This window comes from Protopterus annectens, chromosome 4.part0 (assembly GCF_019279795.1).
Source record: "Protopterus annectens isolate FY-2018-M chromosome 4.part0, PAN1.0, whole genome shotgun sequence".
NCBI classification, from domain to species: domain Eukaryota; kingdom Metazoa; phylum Chordata; order Ceratodontiformes; family Protopteridae; genus Protopterus; species Protopterus annectens.
The window spans coordinates 157,879,425-157,891,975 of record NC_056733.1 but is presented as its reverse complement, the minus strand read 5'-3'; the positions used below and the strand labels follow the sequence as shown (position 1 = coordinate 157,891,975).

The following is a 12,551-nucleotide window of genomic DNA, read 5'->3' as shown; positions in this document are numbered from 1 at the left end:
ATCCACTGGTTCAGGCGGTCCTCCTTTCGTCTCTTCAGGTCCGCATGGTGCTGACGGACCTGCTCACCAGTCTGAGGAACGCCTGTGGCACTGGTGAGGTCACGAGCTAACCGGTTCCAAGCCTCTGCCTTGTACCTTGTCCCTTGGAACTGGCCCTGCAGGAGTCTTGCCTCATGACGGTGGACTAGGAGCCAAACCATGTATTTGGACTCCTCGATGCCCCATCTCTGCACTTGGAAGCGCGCTCCCTGTCCAACACCAGACATTCTGACCGCAGATGTGAGCTACAATCAGTTATGGCGTGTATTTCCGCCTGTGGGTCTTAAATATGCCGCATTTCCCGCACTTATTTGTGATTGGCCGTTTTGTAAAATTCTAGACTGACTGCAGACCTGCTTAGTAATGGTTAAACTACCATTCCTAAGTTTATGAATGTTAATAGTGGCTGTTTCCCCTATGTTGTCATGGCTTAGTGGTTCTGTACTTTGATTATGATGCAAAGGGTCCTAGGTTCAAACCTTGTCATTCTTTTATTTTAATACTGTCTAGACAGGCTAGGTGGTGTGGCTGCGTTTAAGCAATTTAGCTCTTTGTTGCTCCCCTGTGCCCTATGGTGCCCTGGTTGGCGCAGCGTGCACGTCCGCGCAAACACATTGCGCTGGGTAAAGCGCTTTTAAACTTTGGGCAACTCTATTGCACTGAGTAAAGCGCTGTTACACTATGGGCAAGTCTGTTTAGCTGGGTGAAGCACTATTAAACTATGGGCAACTCTGTTTAGCTGGGTAAAGCGCTATTGAACTATGGGCACCTGTGTTTAGCTGTGTAAAACGTTGCTTAACAGCAGGCTATTATATATCTGGGTCCTTTAAAAATATATATTTTGTTCACTGATACATTGGCCTTGTCACTGCTTTTACTAAAATTTTAATTCTATATGTCTGGTATTATTTCAAATACTGATTTAAAACATAAATAAGAAGGGGAGTGGTGGAACTCAAACCGTGAATGTCTTCTCTTTGTGCATACGCTCTACCATTACTCTATTGCTATTTGGATTAATTTGCATAAGTAGTTTTTATATGCTCTTCAATGTCACAATTGCTAACTGTGGTTAAGCAATGGGCACACTCACGCAAACAAGCGCAAATACAGGCAGCTAAATCGTGGATTTAAAAAAAAAATATTTTATGTTCTATAACTCTGCTGGGGGTTTACAGTGTCAGGGAGTGTGGTGTTGAGTGCAAGTACATTTGAGCGGACTTGCTCTTGTCTGTTGACATTATGCTTTTTAAAACCTTGCAGGGGCGTGGACTTTTAGACTGCTTGGCTGTCGGACATGTCCCCTGCTTGCCTACTCAGTCTGTGTAAGAGTTACAGATGAGTCAGCGTGCCCTCATGAATGTTATTGGCACGCTGACAACATCCCATTCAACTGCAGCCTCCGAGTAAGACACATTAAGTCTTGCACAGAGGTTTCGTGAATCCGGCCCGGTGACAAGTACGCACTGCTCCTCAATGAGGTAAGGAAAAGTGACTTAACCCTGCTAATGTTTGAAAATTGCTAAACAACACTCACTGATCTGGTGTGACAGTACCAGTTTTGCACAATGTATTGCTATTTGCTGAAATAAGTGCAAAACTAGTATTGCCATGGCTTTTGTGTGTGTTTGTAAAAAGTATTACTAATTTTTATCTCTGCATACACCTAATGATACCAAGACTAAGAATCAGTGAAAAATGTAGCAAACAAGTAGTTATATTTCAAATGTAATGCATAAAATATATTACAGAAGATTCAGACACTTCAATCTTCAAGGAGTCTGGTGGCCTCCACTCCCTAGCCTGTATAAATTGATACAGGGGACTCCATTACCCATCCTTCATTGTGTGAGGGCCCCACAAAAGCTGTTGCTGGTTGGAGAAATATGAGAAAAAAATTATTAATTTTCTAACTACACTCTTTAACCTGAACAGGGCTGACCCTGTTAGGATAAAGCCGGTAATGGCTTGTACTCTTAACTGCAACCATTCTAAAACCAGCCCTGCTCAGGTGTGTGTGTGTGTGTGTGTGTATACAAGGCTGCTCTAGGTTATTGGGGGGGGGGTGTTGTGGTTACTTCTTTACTTTTCATTACAGTCAAACCACAGAGGTTTGCATATGAGGTTGTTGCAGTTTTTGTTTGGGCTGAGGACAATGTGGTCATTCTTTTACTTTTCTCACAGACCTCAGAGGTGTACAAAGAAGGTTACTATAGTTTGTGTAGGGGCAGTGTACTGTTTGAGCAACGAAGTAGAATACATTACTGTAATCATTATTTTTTTTTTCAATTTCACATCGGGCACATATACAGGTAGCAGCCTTTGACGGGTAGGGTTGAGGAGTGAGGAGGCATGCTATGTATATGTATGTTAGCACTCACTCGAAACACATGACTGTGGCAGTTTGAACCTTTGCTTTCATCCCAGTCTAACACCAGAGGGATGCATAGGGGGGGTAGGGAGGCAGGATGTATTCCCATATTGAACCTGTGTATCCAGACAACAAATGGCTGGTTAGTTTTTTGTGAGCTGCTCTTTTGTCATCTTTGAATATTAAGCCTTGTGCACAACTTATGTCTTCCTTGAAATAAAAAAAGACTGAAATTATTTTCTTACTCATGTTTTTTGTGTAGGACACCATTGGATTAAAAGGCTGGGAAAATGCTCTAAAATGCATCCAAGAACACCTATAACCCTATGGCTTCTTGGGCCCTGTCTTATTTGAGTTGTTTCCTAAGTGGTTATTACTATGATGGCTTGGTCAGGAAAGGTGTAATGAAAGGATACAAGGAAAATTAAGCTAAACAGTAACAATGAATTTCTTTCCTTAATCATAATTTCTGTTGAAGCCATCACTGGATGAAAAGACTATGTAAAAAGAAAAAAAAATAGAATACACTTTAGAGCATATAGACAGCATTTTACCCAAGTCCACACCTATGCATATAGTTTCTATAATATATCATTGCTGTTAACAAAAATACTAGTAACTGTGAATGTCTCTCTGCGAGATGGGCGAACATAGTGTGGTATATAGACCCCTTGTCTTGTAAGAGCATTACAGCTAAAGGTCATTCTGTACATACTAGTCCTAAAAGTTTGCAGCATTAGGGGGGTGGCAGTGACAGGGTAATACTCTGAAAGAAGTGCCTAGGGGGCCACCGAACTTAACATTTCCTGGGGGCCCCTAAAATGCTAACACCGGCCCTGCATACCAGTAATAGCACTTCATTGAGAACCTGAAGCTGCAACTTCATTTGTTTTAGTACATGCATTTTTCTCTCTGTATCTCCTGAATCCAGTATAGAGTTGTAGGGGAGACAGAGACTGACCTCGCATTCAGTTGGCATAAGATATTGAAGCTCATCTGGAACAAAGAGCCAACCCATTGTAAGATGCACATTTCAATATTTTTTTCCCTCCCTTTTTATTTGTCTCATGCATTCACATACTCTATGCATACCTACCAGCATCTTAGAGAATCACCATGTATATACACAATACATATGTGTACATAATGTATGTGTGTATATATATATATGTGTGTGTGTGTGTGTGTGTGTGTGTGTACGTACATACATACATAGAGAAAACACTTCATTTGTGTACTGTTTAAAGTACAGAATATATTTACTGCATTTTTGTTTGCTGGGAAATGAGAGGAATCTGGGGGAAATGCATACAGTAGACTGGGAGGGCCAGTCGTGAAGGAGAACATCTCTCAGTGACTCCCTCATTGGGAATCAGGCAAAATAGGTGCTCCACTTTTTGATTAGAGGGGATGCAAAGAGGTCTGTGCAGGGCTGGCCCCATTGGCAGAATATCCTTTCTGCCACCAAAGGATTGAGCGACCACTCATGAGGCATCAGGATGCTCCAGCTCAGTTTGTCTGCGAGCACGTTGTAGCTCTCAGGACTATGCGTTACAGTTAGAAAGCGGCTGGATGAAATTGCCCATTGCCATACTCTGAGAGCTTCTTGACAAAGAGGGTAAGATCTGGTTCCCCCCTTGTTTGTTGATGTACCAAACCACTGACATGTTGTCTGTTTGGATCGCAATCAATCCAGAGGGGAGGGTTTCTTGGAATGCTTGCAATGTCAGGAGCACTACCCTTATCTGTAAAGCATTGATGTGCAAATTGGCCTCTAACTGGGACCAAGTGCCTTGGACTGTCTTTTCCAGATAATGCCCCCCTCACCCCATCTGAATGTCTGTGGTCACTATGGCTTGGCGTTGAGAAGGGACAAAGGGATGGCCCAGTAGAATGTCATTGGAATGGAGCCACCAACTCAGGTTATTTTTGCATACATTGGTGATCTGTACTTGGTGGGACATTGGCTGTCTTAGTACTGACCATTGAGACACCAAGAGCCATTGTAGAGTTTGCGTGTGAAACTTCGCAAGGGGAACTAACATAATGGTGGCCACTGTAGATAACAGAGACTCTTATACCAGTCTTGCAGTCACTGTTCAGTTGTAAATAATTTGGATGGCTTGTGGTTTTATTCTCTGAAGTTTTTCTGGGGATAGATACTCAGTACAGGTGAGTGTGTCTAAGACTGCTCCTGTGAAGATTAGAATTGATTAGGGTTGGGAGGGTGGCCTAATGGTTACAGTGTTTGCCTTACAAACACAAGGTGCAGGGTTTGAGTCTCACAAGGGATAATTGGCTAAGCTTAAAATGGCTCGCAAGGGCAGTTAGCTTAGTACTAACCTATGAACCTATGAACTCCAGATGTTGTGTTGGGTCTAGATGTGATTTTCGTAATTGACAGAGATCCCCAGCAAGGAGCAAGTTTGAAGGACGTAGTTTCTTGCTTGTAGCAGTAGATGCCTGGTGGGTAGGGTAATGAGCTAGTCGTCTAAGTATAGAAACACTTAGAATCCTTGCAGTCTGAAATGAGGTGCGACCACTGCCATACATTTGGTGAACATCCTGGGGGCTGTGATTAGACCAAAGGGCATGGCTCTGAACTGATAATGACTGGGAATTGGGTTGCATAGACTGGTTATAAGTGTTGGGTTAGTGACTTCTGTGACGGAACCCAGGTCATATGGTACTTGTGCAGTTAATATGTTGTCTGTTGAAAATTGGCTAAACAAAATGATGTAGTTTGGCAATAATAAAATGAATTATATGGACTAATGAAGGATTAGAATTTGTGAAACAGAATGTGTATTAACTCATTGAAGGAGTTCAGTGGTGTGAGTCCCAGCAAAAGGCATCACATGCACTGGATTACTGGACCATAATGGAGAACACAGAACCATGGTAGTATATTTGCATGGTGCTCAGAATATTAAGGCAGTTGTGTAGTTTGACACCTCTAACATTTTAAAACTTTATTTTGGGCAGTTAAAATCACTGGTCCATCACCTGAAGTTCCTTATTTTGTAGAATGACTAGGATTTGCCTCATACTTTTGCTGCGTCCCACATAAAATGTTTTCTTTTCTGTTAAACCACTGAAATTCCAGTCTGCCAGTAATGTCGGACATTTAGTTTTTACTTCTTGTTGATTTTGTTTCAGAAAATGCATGTTGATACAGAACTGTTTTAATATTTTAACCTGTCTTATTTTTTGCCCTGTCCCTCCCAGTCTTCCTAACTGTTCAGAAAAATCATGTTGATACAAAGCCTTTTGTTTGGTTTAAATATGTAACAGCCTTGTGTCCCTTTATATTTTTACCCATTCCCATATAATTTGTTTGGTTTTATGGTAAACTGCTGAGGATTAGAGTTGATGCGTAGTAGTATAAAAAAAGTTCTGTCTTGCCACAATGTTCCATCTATGTTGTTTATCTTCACTTATCCTTGACTGTGGGTTTGGTTCTGTATCTCGGAACCAACCTGGACATTATTCCAGCTTGTACCCTCCAAAAATTCTTGAGCTTAGCTTTATCCATAATATTCCTCTCGGGGTTACCTTCGATCGAGTTTGATCTGGTAGTAACAGAAAATAACAGATCAGAGACCATGTCTGTGTTCAAAACAAGAAATTCAATTTATTGAGATAGATTTGTTCCACCAAGAAGCCTAAAAGGCAGGGGAAAGGAGGGTGAGATGTCAAGGATAAGTGAAGATCGACAACACAGATGGAATGTTATGGTAAGACAGAACTTCTTTATCTAATGTTGTCAATCTTCACTTAATCCTTGACTGTGAGAGAATCCCCAGCTACGTAAATCTTGGGAGGTCTCGTGAAAGTATGTTTCTGAACATCATCAAGCCAAATAGTGCTCGTCCCCTGGAGACAAGATCCAACTTGTAATGAGTAATAAAGGTATGTGGGGATGCCCAAGTAGCTGCTGCACATATGTCATCTAAAGATGTTTTGGCATGGAAGACTGCTGGAGGCTGCTATTGCTCTCCTAGAATGCACCTTTACAGGTCCCGGCAGCTGCACTTTTTTTTGTTCTGGATGAAGGTTATGCAGTCTTTAAGCCATCTAGCCAAAGAAGCCTTAGAAACTTGTTTGCCTAGAGAAGTAGAAGAGTACAACACAAACAACTGGTCAGACTTTCTGAATTCATTTGTTCTGTGAAGGTAAAAATGTAATTGTCTGTGAACATCTAGCAAATGCAGGCAATACTCGCCTTTATTTGAAAACTTGGGGAAAAAAATACTGGGAGATGTGTAGTCTGATGTTAGTGTTAGAAACTCCTTTTGGTAAAAATGAGGGATTTGTTTGTAAAGATACCCAGTCCTTATGAAAGTTTAGGTAAGGAGGTTTGCAAGATAAGGCTTGTAATGCGGATATTCTCCTCGCAGAAGTAATAGCAACCAATAAGGAGGTTTTCCAGGATAAATACTTGAAATTGCAATTTGCAGATGGTTCATATGGTTGAGTAATTAGAGATTGTAGCACCAGATTCAAATCCCATGGTGTAGACTGGTGTTTGTATGGAGGTCTAAGCAATAAGGTTTCCTTCAAAAAGGCTTTACAGAGTTTGTGCGACATTAGCGCTGCATCATTTAGACCATTATGAAAATTTGAAATTGCAGCTAGATGAACCTGTATAGTATAGGACACCCAGCGTCAAAAAGCGATGCTAAAAATTCCAAAATCTTGTGAACTGGTGCTGAGTATGGGTTAAGATTGCTGTCTGTAGCCCATTTTGAAAAATTTTGCCACTTGTTGCTGTATAAACATCTAGTCTAAGGTTTGTGGGAGGCTAGAATTATTCTGTGTACTGGGACAGAAAGGCTAATTTTCCTGGCAGTCACTGGAACTGGAGAAGGCACGCCATGAGTTTGAAGGTTTGGATGAATGGGTCATTCTGGACTGGATAATAGGTCTGGAGCTGGGTCCAGAGTCCAAGGTTTCTGGATTAAGTGAGGCCACAGGAAGGGAAACTTTATCTGTTGAGGCCAGAATGGAGCAATAAGAATTATCCTGTTCTTCGGTCTGTTGTCTTTCTTGAGAAACTGGGAAATGAGAAGAATTGGGGGAAATGGATGCAGTAGATTGGGGGCCAATTGTGAAGGAGAACATCTCTCAGTGACTTCCATGGATGGGGGAATCAGCTGTTTGCTGTTTGGGGTGATGCAAAGAAGTTGCAGCAGGGCTGGCCCCATTGGCAGAATATCCTTTCTGCCACCAAAGGATTGATCGACAACTCATGAGACATCAGGATGCTCCTGCTCAATTTGTCCGCGAACACATTGGAGCTCCCTGGAATATGCGTTGTGATTAGAAAGTGGCCAGACAAGATTGCGCATTGCCATACTCTGAGAGCTTCTTGACAAAGAGGGTAAGATCTGGTTCCCCCTTTTTTAGTTGATGTACCAAACCACTGACATGTTGTCTGTCTGGATCCCAGTAGTTCCTGAGGGGAGGTTTTCTTAGAATGCTTGCAATGCTAGGAGCACTGCCCTCATGTCTAGAACATTGATGTGCAAATTGGGCTCTAACTGGGGCCAAGTGCTTTGGGCAATCTTTCTGCGATAATGCCCCCCCACCCGGGATGCATCTGTGGTCACTATGGCTTGGGGATGAGAAGGGACAAAGGGATGGCTTAATAGAATGTCATTGGAATGGAGCCATCAGCTCGGGTCCTTTTTGCATAAATTGATCTGAACTTGATGGGACATTGGCTGTCTTGGTAATGACCATTGGGACGCCAAGAGCCATTGTAGCATTCACATGTGAAACCTCGTAAGGGGAACTAACGTGATAGTGACAGCCATAGATCTCAGAGACTGTAATACAAGTCTTGCAGTCACTGTTATTTTGTAAATAATTTGGGTGACTTGTGATCTTTTTCTCTGAAGTCTTTGTTGGGGTAGAGGCACGATACAGGTGTTTTGTGTCTCAACACCGCTCCTATGAACTCTATATGTTGTGTTGGTTCTAGATGTGATTTTTCATAATTCACAGTGATCCCCAGTAAGGAGCAAGTTTGAAGGATGTAGTTTCCTGCTTGTAGCATTAGATGTCTGGTGGATGCAGTAATGAGCCAGTTGTTTATAAGCACAGAAACACCTAGAATCATTGCAGTCTGAAGTCCACTAGGGTTCCTATTATAAGCACGAAAACTGAATCGCGCGAGCACGTATTGAGCGACATGTAAAGGGTGAAAGCCCAAAACATTGAATCCCAAACACGACAAAACCAACAAACAAATACTAACCGTATGCAGGGGGGGCAAGCCCCCCTGCACCCACACCCCCCTACTTAAATATACCAACTCCGAGATTGCACTCCATTGAAGCAAAGGGAAGAAATCCCTATGACAGTATCCGTTCATACTTTCGATATTGTGAATTTTTGCTCTTTACTAGTTGCTCAATACGTGTTTGCGTGATTCAGTTTTTGTGCTTATAATATGAACCCTAGCTACGACCACTGCCATACATTTGTTGAACACCCCGGGGGTTTGGTGAGACCAAAGGGCATGGCTCTGATCTGATAATGACTGGCTTCCAGCCAGAGGCACAAAAATCTTGTGGAGCGCTTGTCTATTTTTATGTGATGATATGCATCCTGAAGATCTATTGAGCACATCCAATCATCTTTCCCTATAAACGGGTGAGCAGGTTGAACTGTGACCATCCAGAAGTTGGTATGTTGAACTAATTTGTTCAAAATGCTCAGATGCAAACTTAGTGTCCAGTCCCCAATTTTTTTTTGCACTAAAAAGATTCTTGAGTACACCCCGGATCTTATCTGGTCTGGTGGGACTGTTTGGATGGCTGTTTTGTGGAGCAGCTTTTGAATCTCTAGAACTGCTGCATCCCTGTGACTGGGTGGGATGTCCGGGATTCTTTTTGGTTGTTTGGAGGTATTTTCAAGAGAGGAATATTGTAGACTCTGGTTATGATCCTCTGCTCCTAATTGTTTGTTATGGATAGCCAGGCAGGTAGTTGCAGGGAAAGTCGTCCCCCAACTGTTTCCAAAGGATGGAAATCAGGCCTCCATTCAGGAGCGTTGATAGGCATTGCCAGGGAAAGAGTCCCTGGAACTCTGATTTTTGTGGCTCTCCCTCTAGCACGGCATCTTCCATTATGATTCCACCCTCTGCCATGGAGGAAATCACTGCCATGTGAGTTCTGGAACGGCCCATGGGACTTTTTGAACCAGAGCTTGCCACTTCTCTGGTTCCTTGAATAGGGCTGTTGAGGAGTGGAAAAGCATACTGCCACTGCAGAAAGTGTCTTTCCATCTTTCCTCACATCTGGCAAGGTTCTCTAACTTTTGGGTCAAAAAGGGATGTTCGTCAAAAGGAGCATTGATGAAAGAAGACTTAAATGGCTCCACAAACTCACATAATCTCATCCAGGCATGTCTCCTCAGAGTTGCGTCAGAACTTGCTGCCATAGTCATCCCTTCAGCTTTGTGTGTAAAGAGCCTCCTGGACAAATTACAGATAGAATCAAGGGTTGCCAGATTGGAAGCTACTTTATTCTGAACCCCCTCCGCTACAGTTCTTGTTTGTGTATGATAGCTCCTTTGTCAGATCTCTTTGAAGCCTGGTGTGCCATAAAGTTCAAGGACTTAAGTGTGAAGGTCGATGAAGCATATGCGCACTTAACCAAATAACCAAATCTATACATTGTCCTAGACTCATTATTAGGAGGATGAATAGTGGGACTCTCATCAGCAAATTCTTTTTGGTGGTTGCCGCAATCACCATGGCATCCACTGGAGCCCGTTTAGCCCAGTGCTGTTTATCCACGGGAGCTGACAGCATCCACTCTGGTCTCTTAAGGACCCATATAAAATCAAAATCTATAACATTGCACATAAATAAATCATACAATACACTATGCACATTAGTTGTCTTTTTAGATATGTCGGTAGAGTGTACACATGTTGCATTGCACTTTTTGCACATTTTTTAGACAATATTTATAAATTTAATGGCATGTTTTAGATAATTAGCATTTGGATTTAGTGTTTTATACATGTTGATTGCTTATGCATTAGCTGTTTTTAACATTTTAGTAGAATAGTATATATTTCAGTGCCTCTGTTATAAGCCCTTATCTAAGCAATTATATAATCCCTAACCATACTTTAGACTTCCCTTACATATAATGGATAACACTTGTATAATGTTTTTTTTCACAATGATGTTTTAACTGCTTTTAAATGTATGTTAGTGTTTTATCTGAGCTCTCTTCATGTGTGCCTTATATTGATTATGTTTTTATTTTAAGAATGCATATCTATTTAAATGACAAACATATGTTTTTTAATGAATGTTGTTTAATTGGATGCTGTTTTTGATTGGTCATATGAAGGTCACCATTAAGTATTTAACAGAGTACTGTTCATATTTTCAAGTCTGAAGAAGTGTTCTGTTGAACGTAAAAGTGCTCACTAGTTCTTTTATTTTTTTGTTGCTTTCAATAAACAGTCGGCTTCGATAGTAGTGGTGTTGCCTCTTCTGTTCCTTTACAGATTTTGTTATAGTACGTGAGTAGATGGCAATGTTTTGGACATATGAAGGATGACAGACATGCGCAAACTTCACTTATGGCCCAAAGTTGTGTGTGTGTGTTTGTGTGGGGGGGGGGGGGCAAGAGAGGACAGGTAAAGGATGGTGAAGGGCCAGGTGTTGACAAGTTAGTCAGACGATAACAAGAACAAAGTTGTCAAGTGCAAGTCTCTACATGTGGAGTTTTCATCTGCATTTCTTGGATGTATTGGATTAGTATATAGTTACTAGCATTTATGTTGGCTTGATTGTGTTATTTTTTTATTTTCTGTTGTTATGGCAACAAAATGAAATGTGGTAAAGGTGGTGCAGAGGCATACCTGGTTATGTTTTACTTGAGTGGTTGACATTTTCAGTAAATTTTGATCATTAGAATCTCATTCAACTGACCAGCATTCATTCATTCATTTTTTGGGGAGAGGGATCTTCATATGTAGGGCGGGGACGGCTTTGCATGTTTTACCATCTAAGCTAATGTGACTTATTCTATGGTTACAAAACTTTAGATTAAGTTGTAAGCCTTTCATCAAATGCCAGTTTGCTGAATCAGGTTTGTTTTGACTTGATTCTGCTGAAACTAGACTTGAGACAAACCAAACAGTAAAACAAACAAGGAAGCATGTATCATACTGGTTTTCCATGAACTGCAAGATGCGAGTAATGTATCCACAAAGCACCAACAAAACTAAAAGTGAAAAAAAAATTGTGATTCAAGTGAACACTGTTATACAAGTTCTGAAGATTAAGGTATGTAGACCAGCTTCAGTTGCAGGATATGCTGAAAGAGACCAAACTGTGTCATCTGTTGTACAAGTTTGGCAGGCTGCTGAGATCATTAATGTGGTTGACAGCTTGAATGACAAAAAACATTGAGCAGAAAGGCATGGGAAGAAAGTGGAGGGCCTGTACAGGCCATGAACATGCTCTGATTAGGGAACAAGGAGAGATGATAGCTCTGTTTTTATTGTCCACAAAGCTGAAGCATGTTTATAGTGAAGAGAAGAAAAGGCATAGCAGTGCACTTTGGCATGAAACTGGTGCATCTTTTACCTGCCAGTGAATTTAAATGTCTTCCTCTGTTTTCATTGCAGTGTTGGGGAAACGGGAGGGCAAGTAGTTAAAGAAAAATAATACAGAATTAGCAAGTATAGCAACTTGTTTAATTTTTGGGACATTATATTGTGCCAGCTGAGATTAGTATAATAATAAACACTGCCAGCGCCCCCCCCCCCCCCCGGTGATTCAGAATGGTGCTGAAATCCACACCTCTTGGCAATGTGTGAACATTATCACACTTGATAGGCTGCTGTATTGTTCACATGATGTTTGGGCAGGTAATCATTTGGTTCGTTAGGCTCCACTGTATCCGTGGACCATTGTGCCAAAGCTTACAAAATGGCACCAAAACTGTATATGGCCTTGGATACAGTTATTTTAAGGGTAGAGTTACAGGGGTAAAGCCCCCTGCATGAGTGCTGTGGGAAGAGCTTCCCTCACTTCACTCATGGCCCCCACTTTTTTTTTTTTATTTCAGTGCGGTGGGTCTTGATAACCTGTAGTATACCCAAT

The 12,551-nt window shown here is 41.5% G+C and overlaps 1 protein-coding gene across 2 annotated transcripts in view; it reads left to right on the top strand.

Annotated features, from left to right (window-relative positions):
- The window catches only part of ELAC2 (elaC ribonuclease Z 2), a 2,146,582-nt gene that overhangs the window by 23,811 nt on the left and 2,110,220 nt on the right, over positions 1 to 12,551 (top strand). The window lies entirely within an intron of this gene.